The sequence below is a fragment of the Lepidochelys kempii genome, chromosome 4, assembly GCF_965140285.1.
Source record: "Lepidochelys kempii isolate rLepKem1 chromosome 4, rLepKem1.hap1, whole genome shotgun sequence".
Taxonomy (NCBI): Eukaryota; Metazoa; Chordata; order Testudines; family Cheloniidae; genus Lepidochelys; species Lepidochelys kempii.
Window position 1 is genome coordinate 8630784 of NC_136383.1, and position 21034 is coordinate 8651817.

The following is a 21034-nucleotide window of genomic DNA, read 5'->3' on the forward strand; positions in this document are numbered from 1 at the left end:
CTTTTTATTCCCATTCCGGCGTCGTGGAGTCATCTTTACATGTAAGTGCACAGATATCGGTGTTGCTCGTGTCGAGGTTTTTGTTAGTCTGCAACAAAAAGACAAACAATAAAGGAAAGGGGTTTAACTATCTGTGCCTCGTGATATATACACATTTTCAATCCTTAAGTAGTGCCACCTCGTTTTTTGGCCGGGATTACTATAAAATATGGTAACTGAGATTTTTCAGAGCTGCTTAAAACATCAGGACAACCAGTTCTTGCCAAAATTAATGGGTTTTGAGCATCCAAATCCCCTAGGTTGCTTTGAAAACCTCACTTGGTACAGATCAACACATCTGCAAATGTTGACAATAGCATTGGGCAAAATCTAATGTTTTTTCTATTATTATTTTTGCTTCTGCAAAACCTTGCTCCTCAGGATTTTGCTCTAGGAAAACAAAATCCAAATCTGGGGTGATTTGGATATGGGACCCTTACATCCACATCCCCACAGTTTCGGGGCATAATATATAAATGCTTCTGGCTCTGACCCCTCTCTAGCCGACAAACATCTCAAACTGTCAATCAGGGTTCAAACCGAATAATTTGTTTAGGGATGAGGGCGAGATAAGGCATTGGTAGGTCCATTCTCTGGCAGGAAATGCTGGTTATTTGGAGCAACTGGAGTCATTCCAAAGGATAAAAGAAATTACTCTCCAAATATAAATAAATCATAATAAGAATAAGAATGCTTTAGTAGATATATATAGTGCTTTTCATCTTGAAAGCACGTAATGTGAACCAATCAGATATATGTATTTATTTTATTTTTATCGTAAAAAATTAAAATATACCCATTGCCTAAAGAGGATGAGCACATGAATAATAATCCAGATACAATTAATCAACATTTTGGCTGCATTTAAGGGAACTCAACCTACTCTTCAGTTAAAAATTCAGTCTTTCTGAACATACAAAAGAGCTATGCACTGAACGTTATAAAGAACTCTTTCAGACAACTGAGAAATCCCAAAAAGCCACCTCATTACCAGTCTCCAGACATCCAGACCCTTGAGTATGTAAACAGGGGAGTAGTAAATAGGAATTGGGGAAGTGATTTTACCTCTGAATACAGCATTGGTGAGACCGATACCAGAATACTGCATCCACACTGATGTCCATATTTTAAAAAGGATGTCAAAAAATTGAAGAGGGTGCAGAAAAGAGCCAGAAAAATGATTTGAGGGCTGGTGAAAATGCCTTGCAGTAAGAGACTTAAAAGAGCTGCTTAGCTTATCAAAAGGAAGATAGAGAGGGGACTTGATTACAGTATCTAAGTAAAAACAACCAGGAGTCCGGTGGCACCTTAAAGACGAACAGATTTATTTGGGCATAAGCTTTCGTGGATAAAAAACCCCCACTTCTTCAGATGCATCTAAGTACCTTCACAAGGAGAAAATAACAGGTACTAAAGGTCTTTTTAATCAGCAGAGAAAGACAGTACAAGAACCAATGGCTGGAAGCTGAAGCCAAACAAATTCAAATTAGAAAAAAGGCACATTTGGGACATTTTTTAATAAGGAAGGTGATTAATCATTAGAACAAACTATCAAGGGAAGTGGTGGATTCGCCATCTCTTGATGTCTTCAGATCAACACGGGATGATCTGGTAGGGTTGTCAATTAATTGCAGTTAACTCAAGCGATTAACTCAAAAAAATGAATCATGATTAAAAATATTATTGCAATTAATCGCACTGTTAAACAATAGAATACCAATTGAAATGTATTAAATATTTTCGGATTTTTTCTACATTTTCAAATATATTGATTTTTATTACAACACAGAGTACAAAGTGTACAGTGCTCACTTTATATTATTTTATTACAAATATTTGCTCTGTAAAAATGACAAAAGACTGTAGTGCAGAGGTCCTCCAACTGTGGTCCATGGACCACCCGTGGTCCGCGAGCTCCATTCAGGTGGTCCGTGGACAGTTTCCTCTAAGGTGCGCACCTGGGTGGCTGCACAGGAGAGAATGAAGAGCCACTCACCTAATTAGTGGAGCCAAACAGGCGTGGCTCCACTAATTAGGTGCCTGGACCCTGGAGAAGATGCACATGTAAGGTGAGTTGGTGGCCTTGGGAGGAAGAGGGGGTAGGTGGGAGGGGGCAATGGGTTGAGAAGAGGGGGTGCAGGGGACTGGAACACATGATAGGGGACTGGAACACATGAGTTATGAGGAGAGGCTGAGGGAGCTGGGATTGTTTAGCCTGCAGAAGAGAAGAATGAGGGGGGATTTGATAGCTGCTTTCAACTACCTGAAAGGGGGTTCCAAAGAGGATGGCTCTAGACTGTTCTCAATGGTAGCAGATGACAGAACGAGGAGTAATGGTCTCAAGTTGCAGTGGGGGAGGTTTAGATTGGATATTAGGAAAAACTTTTTCACTAAGAGGGTGGTGAAACACTGGAATGCGTTACCTAGGGAGGTGGTGGAATCTCCTTCCTTAGAGGTTTTTAAGGTCAGGCTTGACAAAGCCCTGGCTGGGATGATTTAACTGGGAATTGGTCCTGCTTCGAGCAGGGGGTTGGACTAGATGACCTTCTGGGGTCCCTTCCAACCCTGATATTCTATGATTCTATGATTCTATGATTTGGGACATGCAGGGCTGCGGCGGCCAGAGAAGGAGGTGACTTTCCCCAACTCCAAGGCTGTGGCTGCTGGGGAGAGACCCCCCTCCTTCCCAGCCTCAGCTCTGTGGCTGTTGTGGCAGGGGAGAGACCCCCTCTTTCCCAGCCCCAGCTTGGGGGCTGCTGCGGTGGGGGAGAGAGGGCACATCCATTAGAAAGGTAACACTACTGATATTAAAATATGAGTTGTGTGCTTTTATTTGTAGAACAAAAAAACATTAATTATTATTACTTTTTTTTAATATAGCGCTTTTATCCAACGTGCTTCACAATAGTTAGCTAATGGTACAAACAACATTTGGAAAGATCATTAAGTGGTCCGCCAAGACCCTCAGCAATTTTCAAGTGGTCTGCGGGAAAAAAATGTTTGAGAACCACTGCTGTAGTGCAATTTCTTTATCATGAAAGTGCAACTTAATGTGGATTTTTTTTGTTACATAACTGCTCTCAAAAACAAAACAATGTAAAACTTTAGAGTCTACAAGTCCACTCTGTCCTACTTCTTGTTCAGCCAATCGCTAAGAGAAACAAGTTTGTTTACATTTACAGGAGATGCTGCTGCCTGCTTCTTATTTACAACGTCACCTGAAAGTGAGAACAGGCGTTCACATGGCACTTTTGTAGTCAACGTTGCAAGGTATTTATGTGCCACATATGCTAAACATTCGTATGCCCCTCCATTTTTCAGCCACTATTCCAGGGGACATGCTTCTATACTGATGGTGCTCATTAAAAAATAATGTGTTAATTAAATTTGTGACTGATCTCCTTGGGGGAGAACTGTATGTCTTCGGCTATGTTTTACCCACAACCTGCCATACATTTCATGTTATAGCAGTCTTGGATGATGACCCAGCACATTTGTTTTAAAAATACTTTCACTGCAGATTTGACAAAACCAATGTGAGACTTCTAAAAATAGCTATAGCACTCGACCCAAGGTTTAAGAATCTGAAGTGCCTTCCAAAATCTGAGAGGGACGAGGTGTGGAGCATGCTTTCAGAAGTCTTAAAAGAGCAACACTCTGATGTGGAAATTATAGAACCCGAACCATCAAGAAAGAAAATCAACCTTCTGGTGGTGGCATCTGACTCAGATGATGAAAATGAACATGCATTGGTCCAGTTTGCTTTGGATCGTTATTGAGCAGAAACCATCATCAGCATGGACGCATGTCCTATGGAAGGGTGGTTGAAGATGAAGGACATATGAATCTTTAGCGCATCTGGCATGTAAACATATTGCGACGCCAGCTACAACAGTGCCATGCAAATGCCTGTTCTCGCTTTCAGGTGACATTGTAAACAAGAAGCGGGCAGCATGATCTCCTGCAAATTGTAACCAAGTTTGTTTGTCTGAGCAATTGGCTGAAGTAGGACTGAGTGGACCTGTAGGCTCTAAAGTTTTACACTGAAAAATAAAACAATGCAGTTATTTTTTGTACGTAATTCTATATTTGTAAGTTCAACTTTCATGATAAAGAGATTGCACTACAGTACTTGCATGACATGAATTGAAAAATACGACTTCTTTTGTCTTTTACAGTGCAAATATTTGTAATCAAATATAAACATAAAGTGAGCACTGTACACTTCGTATTCTGTGTTGTAACTGAAATCAATATATTTGAAAATGTAGAAAGCATCCAAAAATATTTAAATAAATGGTATTCCATTACTGTTTAACAATGTGATTAATCGCGATTAATTTTTTTAATCACACAATTAATAGCCATTAATTTTTTTAATCACTTGACAGCCCTATTTTCTGGAAAAGATACTTTAGCCAAACACAAGTTACTGGGCTCAGTACAGGAGTAACTGGGTGAAATGTAATGGACTGTGCTATACAGAAGGTCAGATTAGATGATCGAATGGCCCCTTCTGGCCACAAATCCTCTGAATCAACGGATACAAAGAATGTACTGGTGGTACAAGAGCTACAGGTTTTTCTGAATAGGTCGGTAAATGACTTCACAGCTAACTTTCAACCCAGTCCTTTCAAATCTTCACAAAACCGGACACTGTATTAGCTTTCTACAATGCTGATCAAGAAGAAAAGGTCGAATGCTCAGCCCTGTAGCAGGGAAAGTATGGCAGAACTAGCTTTTTCTACTTACTTCTTTGATGCTGCACGCTCAGTGACCTTCTTTGCCATCCCAGTTCCTTGTGGGGGCAAAGTCTTGCTCTTCACAACTGGGAGTTCTTGATATGAAGTTTGTACCTGGGCCTCGGTACATAAACGGGACGAACGCCACTTCTTCCCCACAGGTATTTCAACACGCGAGGTCTGCACCTGGGCCTCGGCATATTCAGGGTGTGGAAGCTTCAGCTCTACCTCCTCCTTCAACGTCTCCTCTGCTAATATTTTAACATCTGGGGGAGTCGGAGGCACTGCTTTCTCTTCTGTTATTTCAACCCTCGTGGTTTGCATCTCAGCCTGTGTTTGGGACAGGGAAGGAGCCTTCTCTTTTGCCTCTGGCAATTCAAGCCTGGAGGTTTGCACCTGGGCCTCAACTTGTAGTCGTGACGAATGCCACTTGTTCCCTGCTGGTATGTCTACATATGAAGTTTGCACCTGGGCCTCCGTCAGTGTTAATGGGAGGGGCTTCTCTTTGATTGGGGTAGCGGGCATCTCATCCTCCAACTCTGGTACTTCAAAATATGAAGACTGGATGTGAACCTCAGTTTGTGATGGGGAAGGAAAGGCCGTCTCTGCTTCTGTTACTGCAAGTTTGGAGGTTTGCACCTGGGCCTCGGTTAATGATGGGGAAGAAAGCTTCTTCAATAACTCAATACTTGACGTTTGCACCTGGGCCTCGGTCAGTAAGAGGGAAGAAAACTTCTTCAGTAACTCAATGCTTGAGGTTTGCACCTGGGCCTCAGCTTGTAACTGTGACGAACGCCATTTATTCCCTACTGGTATGTCTACATATGAGGTTTGCACAGCAGCATCAGCTACAGGTTGGGTGAGAGACTTTTCTTCTATTGGGAATGGGGCCTCCTCCTCCTCCTCTGCTTCTGTTACTGCAAGTTTTGAAGTTTGCACCTGGGCCTCAGTCAGTGAGGGGGAAAGAGGCACGTCCTCTGCTTCTGTTACTGCAAGTTTGGAGGTTTGCACCTGGGCCTCGGTTAATGATGGGGAAGAAAGCTTCTTCAATAACTCAATACTTGACGTTTGCACCTGGGCCTCGGTCAGTAAGAGGGAAGAAAACTTCTTCAGTAACTCAATGCTTGAGGTTTGCACCTGGGCCTCAGCTTGTAACCGTGACGAACGCCATTTATTCCCTACTGGTATGTCTACATATGAGGTTTGCACAGCAGCATCAGCTACAGGTTTGGTGAGAGACTTTTCTTCTATTGGGAATGGGGCCTCCTCCTCCTCTTCCGCTTCTGTTAATGCAAGTTTGGAAGTTTGCACCTGGGCCTCAGTCAGTGAGGGGGAAAGAGGCACGTCCTCTGCTTCTGTTACTGCAAGTTTGGAGGTTTGCACCTGGGCCTCGGTTAATGATGGGGAAGAAAGCTTCTTCAATAACTCAATACTTGACGTTTGCACCTGGGCCTCGGTCAGTAAGAGGGAAGAAAACTTCTTCAGTAACTCAATGCTTGAGGTTTGCACCTGGGCCTCAGCTTGTAACCGTGACGAACGCCATTTATTCCCTACTGGTATATCTACATATGAGGTTTGCACAGCAACTTCACTTTGGGTTGTGGGGACAGGCTTTTCTTCTACCAGGAATGGGGCCATCTCCTCTTCCGCTTCTGTTAATGCAAGTTTTGAAGTTTGCACCTGGGCCTCAATTTGTGATGGGGAAAGAGGCACGTCCTCTGCTTCTGTTACTGCAAGTTTGGAGGTTTGCACCTGGGCCTCGGTTAATGATGGGGAAGAAAGCTTCTTCAATAACTCAATACTTGACGTTTGCACCTGGGCCTCGGTCAGTAAGAGGGAAGAAAACTTCTTCAGTAACTCAATGCTTGAGGTTTGCACCTGGGCCTCAGCTTGTAACCGTGACGAACGCCATTTATTCCCTACTGGTATGTCTACATATGAGGTTTGCACAGCAGCATCAGCTACAGGTTTGGTGAGAGACTTTTCTTCTATTGGGAATGGGGCCTCCTCCTCCTCCTCTGCTTCTGTTACTGCAAGTTTGGAGGTTTGCACCTGGGCCTCGGTTAGTGAGGGGGAAAGAGGCACGTCCTCTGCTTCTGTTACTGCAAGTTTTGACGTTTGCACCTGGGCCTCAGTTAGTGAGGGGGAAGAAAGCTTCTTCAGTAACTCAATGCTTGAGGTTTGCACCTGGGCCTCAGTTTGTAGCCGTGACGAACGCCACTTATTCCCTGCTAGTATGTCCATATATGAGGTTTGCACAGCAGCTTCACTTTGGGTTGTGGGGACAGGCTTTTCTTCTACCAGGAATGGGGCCGTCTCCTCTTCCGCTTCTGTTAATGCAAGTTTTGAAGTTTGCACCTGGGCCTCAGTCAGTGAGGGGGAAAGAGGCACGTCCTCTGCTTCTGTTACTGCAAGTTTGGAGGTTTGCACCTGGGCCTCAATTTGTGATGGGGAAAGAGGCACTTCCTCTGTTTCTGTTATTGAAAGTTTGGAGGTTTGCACCTGGGCCTCGATTTGTGATGGGGAAAGAGGCACTTCCTCTGTTCCTGTTATTGAAATTTTGGAGGTTTGCACCTGGGCTTCCTTTTGTGAGAGGGAAGAAAGTGTCTTTAATAATTCATGACTTGAGGTTTGCACTTGGGCCTCGGCTTGTAGTCGTGTCGAACGCCACTTATTCCCTTCTGGTATGTCTACATATGAGGTTTGCACTTCAACTTCAACAAATAATGGGAATAAATTCTTCACCTGCATGTCTTGAAAGTCAAGATCTGGGGTCTGCTCCAGGGGCTCACTTTCTATGGGGAATAAAGTCTCCGTATCTAGTACTTCAATATATGATGTTTGCACCTGGGCCTCCATTTGTGATGGGAATGAAGTCTCCTCCTCTGATATTTCAAGATTTGAGGTTTGTACCTGCGCCTCACTTTCAAACGGGAGGAAAGTCTCTTCGCCTGGTAGTTCAAGATTTGAGGTTTGCACCTGGGCTTCTGTTTGTAATCGCGACCAACGCCACTTATCTCCTGGTGGTATTTCGACATAGGAAGTTTGCACCTGGACGTCAGCGCAGAATAGATCTTCTGCAATTTGCTGTAAACAACAAAAAACAACCCCCCCCATAAACATGGCCATCTACTTCTCAAAGCAAAAGTGAAGCTCCTGTGATGTTGCCCTCCATATGTTTTATAAAGTTTTATATGCTTATGAGTGTAAATATGATGTAATTGGAATATGCTTTATGCAAAAGGTCTCTTGTAAGGTATCATAACAAAGGTTATAACCTACTGAATATATTCCTCCTATTTGTATGTATGTATCATGTACATATGATGCTCAAATAAATTTGTTAGTCTCTAAGGTGCCACAAGTACTCCTTTTCTTTTTGCGGATACAGACTAACACGGCTGCTACTCTGAAATCTGTATCATTCTTGTATCTGAAGCTAAAATAATATAAAGTACAACTCTAGGGTCCTACTGTAATTATGCAAAGTGTGGGCCATTGATGGTGGTTTAGAATCTTGATAGCTCCCACTGACTAGGGCAATTGGTTGTAATTGGTTCTGTTTACTTGCAAGCCTTCCTGTGTTTGTGTTAGCCAGCCCTGGAAAAATGGAGGCTGGGGGTCTCACAGGACATGTGACCATGTCACATCATGCTGAAATCCATCTTACATCTGGTACTTTTCCATTTAGGAGGAGGGGTGGGGACCCAGAGAGACAAAAGATTCCTGCCTTGGGCCAAAGCTATAAAAGGGGGTGGAACAGAACAAAGGGGGCTGCCAGTCATGAGAAATCCCCTAGTGACCACCTGAACTGGAACTAACAAGGACTGTACCAGGGGAAAGGATTGGGCCCAGACTAGGAAGGAGTGTAGTCTGTTAAAGAAGCTTATTGGAACATCTCAGAGGGTGAGATTTTACCTGTAAACAGTTTCTTAATGTATTATGCTTAGACTTGTGTGTTTTTGCTTTATTTTGCTTGGTGACTTACTTTGTTCTGTCTGTTATTACTTGAAACCACTTAAATCCTACTTTTGATACTTAATAAAATCACTGTTATTAGTAAACCCAGAGTAAGTGATTAATACCTGAGCGAGCAAACAGCTGTGCATAGCTCTCTATCAGTGTTTTAGAGGGCAGACAATTTATGAGTTTACCCTGTATAAGCTTTATACAGAGTAAAATGGATTTATTTGGGGGTTTGGATCCCATTGGGAACTGGGTGTCTGGGTGCTGGAGATAGGTGACTTGCTGAGCAGTTTTTGGTTAAAGTCTGGGGGCGTGGACCAGACCTGGGTCTGTGCTGCAGCAGGCTAGCGTGTCTGGCTCAACAAGGCAGGGTTCCGGAGTTCCAAGCTGGCAGGGAAAGCAGGCTCAGAGGTAATTCCAGCACGTCAGGTGACAGTCCCAAGGGGGACTCAGTGACCGAACCCGTCACAGCTCCACAGCTAGAAAGTCCTCCCTTGGCATAGCAACCCACACAAGCCAACAAAATAAAGAACAGCCAAAGAGATCTACAGAACATTGTTCTCAGACCAGTAGCTTACTTACTGCTGCTGCTTTTAGTGGGCAGCAGCATGGCACAAAGTAGTGCCCCTGTCTGTTGACTGAGCAACAAGGTGGAGGCTGTGGTCATTATCTGTGCAAAAGATAGACATCAGCATCCAAACTGCTCATCTTGTGGACAATGAAGAACTGTGATGGCAGTAAAGGAAACAGAAGCAGGCAGTAGGCTTTGTGCATGTGTCCCATTTGCAACCACTCAGCCTGCATGCTTGCATTTCAGCAAGAGATGTCCTAGAAGGGCACTGGGAAATGGAGTGATGGCAAGTCATGGCCACGTGATTATTACAGTACTTGCATGAGTACTGTGCAGTTTTTAAATGGGGAGAAAAAATGCATGGCTTGCCAGTTTTACAATTTGATATGTTATCCAAGAGCATCCCTCAAAAAAAGGATGAAAAAGTCAGGGCTGCAACATTTAATTTCTGTCAGTTGGGGGTTCAGGAAAACCTGCAATACTTAACTTGGTTTTATCAACAAATAAAAATGTTAAGGGACAGTTTTTTCAAACAAGCTTAGTACCCAACAGCTCCCATTTAAGTACCTAAATAAGGTGACACAGTTTCCAAAATTGTTCATCAGTACCTATTAAGAACATGGGAGATCTCCATTACATGACAGTTTTACCACTGACATCAGTGACAGCAAATGCTGAGAGCTTTTCAAAATCCTTCCCAATGGCAGCTGCTGGGGGGTGAGCCCCTGTGAAAATTTGACCATTTTGTTTAGGTGCCTAAATGGGATCTGAGTTCCTTTTGAAAAATCTAGCCTTAAAAGTTTATTTACAAATAGCTTAAGACCAATTATTTAAAACTTTTTAGAATCTGGTTTTGAACATACCCTTCACATTTAATAGATCTTCTCTGGGTTTATTATTATTAGGGAAATCTACCATTCTGTCTCTGAGATTTAAAAGTATATAGCCCATATATATGTATTACCTATACAAAAACAATATTTTGTATTCCCCTTGCTGGCTGTGTTGCAGCTGTTCAGCTGACCAACAAACCGTATTTCCAGAGCAATGAAGAGTAATGTTTGTATTGCAGTAATCCTGAGAAATCCCAGTCATGGATCAAGACCCTATTGTGATTGGCATTGCACAACACAGAACAAAGAGATAGTAACAGCTCCTTGGGGTGAAACCTATCATCAAAGATTATTGGATGGTGAGGGAAACACATGAAACAAATCAAAGGACAAAAATTCTAAATCCTATTAGAAACAGAAGGGTTGGAGGAGCTGTAGGATTTCATTATGTTCACAGTGGAAAAAGACAAAAACAGAAAGACATTTTATTCTTGAAATCAATGGAAGAATAAAATTATTTTTACATACCCCTTGACAGTGTTTCTTTAAATTTTAAAAGGACTCATTCCCTGTAGTATAATAATAAACTGCAAACTATTAAGTGCTAAATTCTGATACAGTTACTCCCAATGAATAGGACCTTTCTCCACAAGTAGCACCTGTATGAATAAAGGAGACGACTTACAGAATAAACTAGCATTCAGCGTGCAGTAAGGGTATCAGGCTCTAGCCTTACATGATATATATTGTGATTTTCAAAAGAGCCTAAGAGAGGTATGTTAGGGAAAAAGGGTTTCCCTCCCATCTAGGGTTGGGAGGGTAGCCTTCCCTGGACTTCTGTATTAGCCAGACAAACACAGAGTCAGGACTCTTAGATAAAATGAGGTACTTTAATGCTAGCAAGTACGACAGCTGAAGGGCTCACCAATTCCTACACAGAGGAATATGGCGAAGCCCAGAACAAAGAACAAGGTAGAGCTTTTATAGCTTGGTTCAACATACTTTGCGATATCTCTTCCAGTTCAAACCGGTCAACCCCTGTTGGTCTGACTCCTGAGGTATGAACATGGAGGCCCATCTGTATAAGGAATTCTTTCCCCAAACAGGGAGTACAGGTTACACATAGTTCAAATTCTTTCTACCCATAAACATAGGGAAAGGACAGATAAGCATAGAAAAAAGACAGAAGCCTAGCTGTACATGATTATAGGGTTTTTTCTGGTTCTTTTCTTTATCAGTTAGATGCCCAAATCCCATTAAAATCCACGCACACACAAAGACAAATAGGGTAGGACATATTGAAAAGGCTAATATCTTTCTGGGATGTACTAACAGGAGTGTTCTATGAAAGACCCAGAAAGTAATTGTCCCTTGGCACTGGTGAGGCCTCAGCTGGAGTACTTTTCCAGTTCTGGGTGCCACACTTTAGGAAAGATGCAGACAAACTGGAAAGAGTCCAGAGCAGAGCAACAAAAATGAGCTTTAGAAAAGCTGACCTATGAGGAAAGGTTAAAAAAATTGGGCATGTTTAGTCTTGAGAGAAGACGACTGAGGGGAGACCTGATAATCTTCAAATAAGCTAAGAGCTGCTATGTCAGAGGATGGTGATCAATTGTTCTCCATGTTCACTGAAGGTAGGACTAAAAGTAATGAGCTTAATCTGAAGCAAGGGAGATTTAGGTTGGATATTAGAAAAAACTTTCTAACTATGTAAGCAGAGTCAGGATGAGCTCCACCCTGACATCTGGTGGTGAAGTGTGGCAAGTTGTGGAAAAGAACTTCAGGGGCCGATCTCATTTGCATAGGCACACCCACCACGCCTAGAATGAGACCATAGCTGCCCAAATGGTCACTTTGGCTGTTGTGGGATCCCCAGTGTCTCTGTTATTGGGGCGGGAAGAATAAATTGTTATTACCCTGATTATGGAAACTGTGCTTGGAACTGCACGTGGCCTTTTGTTATGATGGAGGGATTCACCATCAACTAAGTAGCACTTGCTAGGCAAGGGTCATGGGTTCCAAAACTGTGTGAATGGAGAGAGGCTGGGGACAAGTAGTAATACTTGGTGGCATGGGCCCCTTGGTGCGGGCCTTATATGCTAATTGCACTTCCTCCTCTCTCCACTGTGGAATATCAGAGCTAATTTTGATTTCATTAGAAGTCTAGTTATAGGCTGCTGAGCTCACTTTGGGCTGACAGTGCACCAGCACTGGGGCTCCCCTATTATAAGCTGAATTCACCTAAGAGCTGAAATCGCTGAGTGTTGTGTTAAGTAGTGGGGGAGCCTGAAGATATATTGTGGAGAAGTTCGATGCGGCGCAGTGTGTGGATGGCAGGAGCTGCTTGTGGGCCGTGGAGCTGAGTGAAGGAGTTCGTGGGGCGGCTGGCGGAGCAGAGCGGAGCGCAGCTGAGCGAAGGAGCTCGTGGGGCGGCTGGCGGAGCGGAGCGCAGCTGAGCGAAGGAGTTTGTGGGGCGGCTGGCGGAGTGGAGCGCCACTATGGAGCTATGGGGCGGTCAGCTTCAGATCACGTAAGGTGCCTCTTACCCCTGTCCCATTTCCACCGAGGTTGGGAGGTAAAGCTCCGCAGATAAACTTTCGAACTCTGGGGCTGCCCTGACCAGGGACAGAGACTTTTGGGGCATTGGACTTTTGGGACTTTGGGTGATTTGGGGTTGCTGGACTCAAGAACCAAAGGGAAAAGGGCATGCCCCAATTTGCCCGGGGTGGGGTTTTTTTTGCTCATGGGTTGTGTTATGAATCCTGTTGGTGGTGTTTCCCCAACATAATGCCACATTGTTTCTCTCTATTATTAAAAGACTTTTGCTACACTCAGACTATGTGCTTGCGAGAGGGGAAGTATTGCCTCTTGGAGGCGCCCAGCGGGGGTGGTATATATTTGTCCCAGGTCACTGGGTGGGGGCTCGAGCCGGTTTGCATTGTGTTATTGGAATGGAACCCCTAGATATTGAACCCGGCCCTTGTTGCTGCCAACTCTGACGGGCAGAAGGGTTACAACTATAAGGATAGTTACGCTCTGGAATAGTCTTCCAAGGGAGGTTGTGGAATCCCAACACTGAAGGTTTTTAAGAACAGGCTGGACAAACACCTGTCAGGGATGTGCTAGGATTACTTGGTTCTGCCTCAGCATAAAGGGCTGGACTCAATGACCTCTCGAGGTCCCCTCCAGGCCTATATGTCTATGATTTCTATGATATTATAACCCAAAGGCACTCCAGATTATGTCTACGTTTATCATAGTGAATTTAGCAGATGGGCTGTAGGAGAGATGCTGCTCAAAGTGCATTCAACCCATGTGACTCTATATAATAACACGTGCTGTGTGGCGTATTATTTACTTAAAAGAGCATATGTAATTAAAGCTACCACTCACCACAGGTTCTTCAGCTCATGCAAATATTTACCTGTTTTATTTCTTCTGCCTCCTCAGCAGAGACCTCTGGCTCAACGTTGTTTACATTTATACTGCAACACAGGATGGGACAGAGAGATTCAGAGCCTGTTAATCTCTCAGCAATGGTGCATTTAATTAATACAATAAAATAATATGTAGCTATCATAATACACAACACAGAAAATCCGTAAAATAGTAAGGACATGATTCTAACAATTTTGGGGTGACAAAGCAAAATGTCTTTCCCTCACAGTTTGGCACAGGAAGGGATGATACTTGTAGAAGTTGTGCTTTCTCCCTTGCCGCCCCTTATGTGTAGAAAAACCTCCACATACAAATTCATGAAGTTGCCACCCTATATTCTTTCAGTCCCTCCTTAAAACCTACCTCTGCCATAACACCTATAAATCCCTCCTGTCTGGCGTTTTCGCAGGCAACCAGCAAGCTGAGACTTAAGCTTTCCTGCTAAATTCTCTTCATTTTATTGTTACTTCATCTTCCAAACTTCAACCCAACACCTGCTCTGAAATCCACATTTGTTTTGTCCACCTAGCACATCCTGTCATATGTGAAATCCAGGTTCCAGTGATGTCAATGAGAGTTTTGCCATTAACTTCAATGGGGCCAAGATTTCACCCCTAGATTGCACACTCTCTAGGCTAGGGACTGGAGATTTTGCTACATCCCTATACCTACAAACAGCAAAACACAAAACTGTCCTTTCTGAATTTCCATCTTTAATAATCCAGTGCTGAACATGCTTTCTGGATGGAGGGCCAGAGGTGAGGGCAAAGGTGGTTTTAAGGTCTCTTTGCAGCGAAAGCTTCAATCATGGGGCCAGTTGGCTGTCAGTCTGTCCCCAGCATAAAGTAGAGCAACCTCAAGGCTGTTCTACTTCACACTTGGCAGCCTTCAGTCCCACACAGTGATGAGCTGCCAAAATCTTAACAACCTCGACACCCCCCCCAGGACCCCTGCCCCATCCATCCCCCTCCTGACTGCCCCCAAAAGGGTCTCGTTGGCCACTGTAGTGGATGCCCACCCCACCTCCAAGAGCCAGAGGGACCTGCCGGGGGGCGAGGTGGGGAGTCCCAGCAGTGCCTACCTGGGGCAGCTCCCAGGAAGCATCCGGCAGGTCCCTCTGGCTCCTAGGGGCGTAGTAGCATAGCTGGGGGGGAGCGGGGGAGCGGCCACTCCCCCCCACTGATCATATCAAAAGTGGCACCTTAGGCGCCGACTCCATGGGTGCTCCGGGGCTGGAGCACCCACGGGGAAAATTTTTTGGGTGCAAAGCACCCACCGGCAGCTCCCCACCCCGTGCCGGGCCCCAGCTCACCTCACCTCCGCTCTGCCTCTGCCGCTGAAAGCACTGCCCCGCTCTGCTTCTCCACCCCCCCACCCCCCGGCTTCCCGTGAATCAGCTGTTCGTGTGGGAAGCCGGGAAGGGCTGAGAAGCAGGCGGCGGCTTCACACTGAGGCCGAGGGTGGCGGAGGGGGGAGCGGTTCCCCTGCGCCCCCCCCACGGGTTACCTGCTGCGGCGCGGGCGGCCCTCCTCGCACCCCCCCGCCCCAGCTCACCTCCGCCTCCCTGGGCCTGAGTGCGAAGCCACCGCCTGCTTCTCAGCCCTTCCCGGCTTCCCGCGCGAACAGCTGATTCACGGGAAGCCTGGGGGCGGGGCGGAGAAGCAGAGCGGGGCGGCGCGTTCAGGGGAGGAGGCAGAGGTGGAGCAGAGGTAAGCTGGGGTCGGGGGTGGGGTGGGGCGGGGAGCTGCCAGTGGGTGCTCTGCACCCATCAAATTTTCCCTGTGGGTGCTCCAGCCCCGGAGCACCCATGGAGTCGGCACTTAAGGTGCCACTTTTGGCCGGTTAAATTTCGAAGCCCTCGCGGAACAACCGGTTCTAAAAGGGCTTCTAAATTTAACAACCAGTTCTAGCGAACCGGTGAGAACCGGCTCCAGCTCACCACTGGTCCCACACCCCTCTTTGTCTAGCCATGCCATCTCCCACTGGTGGGGAGCTGCTGGAGGAGTACTAAGACAGTGCCCCAGCCCCGGGTGCAGGTTCATGTCGGGGCAGGGGGCACGAAGGGGCTGGAGCCAGAGCATAATGCGCTCCAGCTATTCTCTGCTTGTCAGGGCCCTTGAGGGGTATGGGAAACGGCGTGTGGGCTGGCAGCGGTTCTCAAACTGTGGGTCAGGACCCCAAAGTGGGTTGTGACCCCATTTTTGGGGGGGTTGCCAGGGCCAGCGACCCAGGACTGAAGCTGAAATCCGAGCTCCACTTCCACCTGGGATGGCAAGAGTCGCAGGCTCCGGCCCCCTCTTCCCCCACCTGGGGTGGCGAGAGGCCCCGGCTCTGTCTCCCCCCCACCCCACCCCGGGGTCACGTAGAAATGTTGTTGTCAGAAGGGGGGCGCAGTGCAGCGAGGTCGGAGAACCGCTGGGGGGTCAGGGAACAGGGAGAACAAAGCTGGCCTCGAGCCCCTCCACCCTCCTTGTGCTGGGCGTAGGGCAGAGAGCTCAGGCTGGCGCTGGGCTCTCGCCTCATGTTTTTACCTCAGCTTGAGCTGACGGCCCCTGGCTGTGTCTGCTGGGGGCAGGCCGCCCCGCGCTGGTCTCACTCACGCTCCCCACAAGGCCATGCCTGGGGCTGGCTGGATGCCCTGAGAGACCCCTGGTGACTCCTCTCAGCTCAGACCGCACCCTCGCTCCCACGCACCCAGCCCAGGGGAGCCCGTACAGGCCTGGCCCTGCACCCAGCCCTCTTGGCCACCGGCGACAGCCAGGGTGCTAGCACCGAGGGCAGCAAGATGGCCTCTTTTCCCCGCAGGCGCCCTGCCGGGTGGAGCCATGGAGAGGGCACAGCTGGATGCCGCAGGACCTTGCCAGCTGCCAGGTAAGAAGGACACAATGAGGGGCAGAGTGCTTGGAGGCCTGGCTGGGGGGAGGGAATAGGATTTAAGGGGGAACAACGTGGTGGGATGGCGGCTCCAAGAAGGAGCAGACTGCGGGTTCCCCTTGAGCCCTTCTACCTCCATTCTGCCCTTCCATGAAGCCCCTGTCCCAAGGGGGAGATTGGCAGGTCAGTCCCATCTGGATAAGTTTGGGTCACTCTGTCTCATCTGGATAAGCTCTGTGCACTCAAACCTTAGAACTTTCCATGTTTCTAAGGTCCACTCGGGGTAAGCAAGCCGGGAAGCAGAAACCTTTCATTATCTCCTTCCCCATTTCCTCCAGCTCCCAGCATCATCCCGGGAATATGTTTGCCAGACATTCCAGTCAGTTGTTGGGTGGCTGATTGGTGCACCAAGCTTATCAGCGCTCCGGCATGATTTCCAACCTTCCCGTCGGCCTTCGAGGAGATAAGGAAGCAGGAAGCGTTATTCATACTTCCTGTGTCAGTGTCCCATGCCGAAGCTGCACTGAGTACAAATGTGTACGCAGCTGCTCCCAGGGAAGGTATTGGAGTGTTGGTCCAAAATATTCTACCAGCTCTCTAAACACAACTCGTCTCTGAAACATGCCACAGCCAGGGCTGGAATAACCATACATACCTTAGTATCCTAGTACTGCATTAGTAGCTGATGACTGTGAACACTGTCTCTAGCATGCAGGAAGGTCGGGCCCAAGCTTTATCTGCTTTGATCAGGGTCAGATGGCAAAGAGTTCAGGACCCGCTGGTCCAGCTCAGCCAGCATTTGCTGACCTTCACAGTGTGTTGCAAGGAACTATTATTTCCCATGCTATTTCCAAGAAGATGGGTGAATGGGAGAGAGGGGCTGAAGGGAAAGGCTCTGGATTTTATGGATTGGGAAGAATCATTATGGTTGAACTGAGTCAGTTTGAACTTTTGCATATAATTGATGGTATTGTACATGACATGGGAGCACTGGAAAAGCATTTGATAAAGATGAATATCCAGTATTACTGTATTGTATTTCGGTTACCAACTTTTTGTTAAAGACAAAAGTAAATTGCTGATAGTACATTTTCTTATGTAAGGATTAAAAGGGAGCAATAACAAATGCAAAAGGTAAGGGACTACAGCAGAGCTATGAGGAAAAGTTAATAAACAACGTGCCATAATCACAGCATCTTTCTCACTTCCTTTCTTAAAGCATTGTGTAGTATTCTCGTGAGCAATTAAACAGCTGCCGTGTTCTACCAGAGGTGGCTGCAGTTCAGTGAAGGATGAAGTGACCCCTACATGCTGTTATGCATAACTGTGCCCATAACCAGTCACACATTTAGTACCTTCCGACAAGCTCAAACTGGTTTGCTTTTACAAACGTTAACACCTGCAGCAGCTTTGTTTAGCACCTTTCATTCTAAGGTTTCCCAAAGTGCTTTATAAGATTATATATGCAGTGTATTGTTAAACTGTCCAACACCACTCAGCCCTCCATCAAAGGGCAGAACAAAGATGTGGAAAGCAGAACTGTTCTGAAGATGCCAACATCTCCCTATTAAAGAGCCTCATCTCTCCCCTACCTTCCCCAGGGCCACACATATTTGTAGATGTCTCATGCCAAACTTACAACTAAGGCCTTGTCTACACTAGATGGGGTGCCTATATAGCTATATTGGATAAACACTCTTGGGGAAGATACAGTTTATACTGGCAAAAGACTTCTTACTGCTTATACCAGTTCCCCAAACAAAATAAGCTATACCAGCAAAAGGATGTTTTGGTTAGTATGCTTCCAATGAAGTGAGCTGTAGCTCACAAAAGCTTATGCTCAAATAAATTGGTTCATCTCTAAGGTGCCACAAGTACTCCTTTTCTTTTTGCGAATACAGACTAACACGGCTGTTACTCTGAAACCTGCATCTACATGAGGGTTTTTGCTGGTGCAGCTGCTATATCAAGTAGTGGGCAATTTTTCCACACTACCTACCAACATAGATAAGCCAACAAAACTTTTAAGTGTAGACAGGCCTTAGTCAATTCCTTAGAAACAGAAATGTGGCTTACCTTATTGAAGATTTTGTTTGCGGAGGGCCAGCACAGCAAAAACATTGTTTCCAGCTCCCTGTAAGCAGAACAGCAAAAGACAGAAGGACAATAGGGCTTTTGCCTTCCAGTTTATTCATCGCAGGGATTCCAATGTACCCTAAACTTGGAAAGCAATTGATTTATAGATTCCCAAGGTCAGAAGGGACATCTAGTTTGATCTCCTGTATAATACAGGCCATAGAATGTCCCCAAAATAATTCCTAGAGCATATATTTTAGACAAACATCCAATCTTGATTTAAAAATGGCCAGTGATGGAGAGTTCACCATGACCCTTGGTAAATTGTTTCAATGATTGATTACACTCACCAGTAAAAATTGACACCTTATTAAGATGAACCCTGACTCTGGCTGAACTCTGAAAAATCAAACACAAACTGAGCAACTGGTGCTGATTATATGCATAGGCTAGGTCTATACTAGGGAATGTTTACAAAAGATTGCCATCATTGCAATGTTAGGAGCCCTAGTGTAGAGAGCTTTCTGGCTCTAGCAGCAATTTTCAGCATCAGCTTATTGAAGCGAGCCCAGTTGACACAGTGCTGAAAATGGCTGGCAGAGTCAGACTACACTTACACTTCCTCACATGGCTAATGCAGCAATATTAGCAACAGTGAAAACTCTTCTAGACAAGGCCATTCAGAAAAGAAAAATCTTGAAGTCATTGGAGACTCCTGTTTCGGTTAAGTAAGCATTTTTGGGGGTGGGAAGACATGACCAAATTAGTTCCATCATCAAACATGCCCATGCATTGCAAGATCCAGTTCTAAACTGACCACTTGCACTCACGCCCCTGGGATGCCAATCTCACAGATTTTGTCTATCACCTCTCCTTTCATTTTTCACACCTCTTGTTTTAATTTGCCCTTCTCTCCTTCCCTCTGTGCAACTGGGTGCTGGCGGTGAAGGAGGTGTCTCCTTTACCGTTATTGCCATCTGAAACAGCCTGATTGTATCTCTCTGCCTCTTCAATTATCCATCTCATTTCAAACAGGTGGTGGAAACATAACTTTTCTCTCTGCTTAGTTTTTCTTTCTCTCTGTTGTTATTGTATTCTTTAACTCAGCAAAGCAATTTGGGATACAATTTGAATGAAAGATATACAAAATTAAGTTGTATAGTGTACCAGTTATTCCTCAAAAATGTCATGCAAGAATCCTTGCGACAATTAGGTGATTTGGAAGCACAATAGAAGGACCCCAACATTTCTCATATGTGATGTAACATTATAGTATAATAATGAAGTGGTACTTAGTGAAATAAGTTTTAGGTATCTCAGCTCTGACTTGATATAACACAGTAAAGGCTTCAGAGCATGATGCAAAATTAATGGATTTGTTGAGCCACTCAGGAGACATCAGAGGACTGAGACACAATGACAATAGGCTCACACATTGGAAACCAAATGATGCTAGTGACTTTTTGAGCACTGTTACCATACACCAAGAGAAACACATAGACTCCCTGAACTGGTATAAACCCCAGTGCAGAATATGTTTTAAACAACCTCAGGAGAAGGACGTGAAACAGAAGTGCAAACACACCTCCTTGGGATCCATGGCTTACTAAAGCTTTCCTGAGTTTTAGCCACATGGACTTGCCTGGGTGGAGGGGCTTGTTTTTCTAAGATCACCAGGGCTGCTCTTGCTGACAAGTCCTAGGACTTTATTGTCTGGGCAGAAACAACGAGGAGTCTTGTGGCACCTTAAAGACCAACACATTTATTAGAACATAAGCTTTCGTGGGCTATGACCCACTTCAGCCCACAAAAGCTTATGCTCTAATAAATGTGTTAGTCTTTAAGGTGCCGCAAGACTCCTCCTTGTTTTTGCTGAAACAAAGTAACAAGGCTACCACTCTGAAACTTGTCTAGGCAGGGAATTTCCAGGTCAGGATTCAAATTTCCCCCTTTCTGCGGTGTGGCAGCTTTTATCACACAGTGCAAGGCATATTTGTTCTGGCAGGTCTTTCAATAATCATACTGGTAAATCTGCAGCTTTGTGTTTTGGGCCAGCTGACTTGGACTGCAACTCCTGAGGACAGAGTTGGGCTTTAATTGCCGCCATGCTCCCTGGATGCTAGTGCAATAGGTGTCATTTAAAATAAATCTTGGGGAGCAGAGGGAGCCGGCAGCATTTCCAGCCTGGGGCCCAGAGCAGCTGCCAGCTGAGTGTGGCCTGGGACACCAGTGCTAAAGTGAGGCTGGGTGCACAGGGAGAGCTGGGAGCCTGCCCTGTGCCCTATGGCTGGGGTTGCTGCGCCCCACTGGGGCAAAGTGGGGCAGCCCGGTCTCTGCACAGGGAAGCCCCACAGGGCACAGCCCCCTCCCTCTTCGGGTGACCAGATGTCCTGGTCCCTCTCACCTTTCTTCTCCCCCATAGCATCAGCTGCCTCTGCCCCTCTCAGCCCCACGCAGTGGGGCTGGGCAGCCGGCGGGGGGCGCTGACTGGCTGC

The 21034-nt window shown here is 45.9% G+C and overlaps 1 long non-coding RNA gene across 1 annotated transcript; it reads right to left on the reverse strand.

The window, feature by feature from the left end:
- Nucleotides 1-21034, reverse strand: LOC140909918 (uncharacterized). The gene is made up of 4 exons (XR_012158384.1): nt 20944-21034; nt 18540-18597; nt 13576-13636; nt 1-88 (listed from the first exon to the last, which is right to left on the reverse strand). It is a non-coding gene; the product is annotated as an uncharacterized LOC140909918 (long non-coding RNA).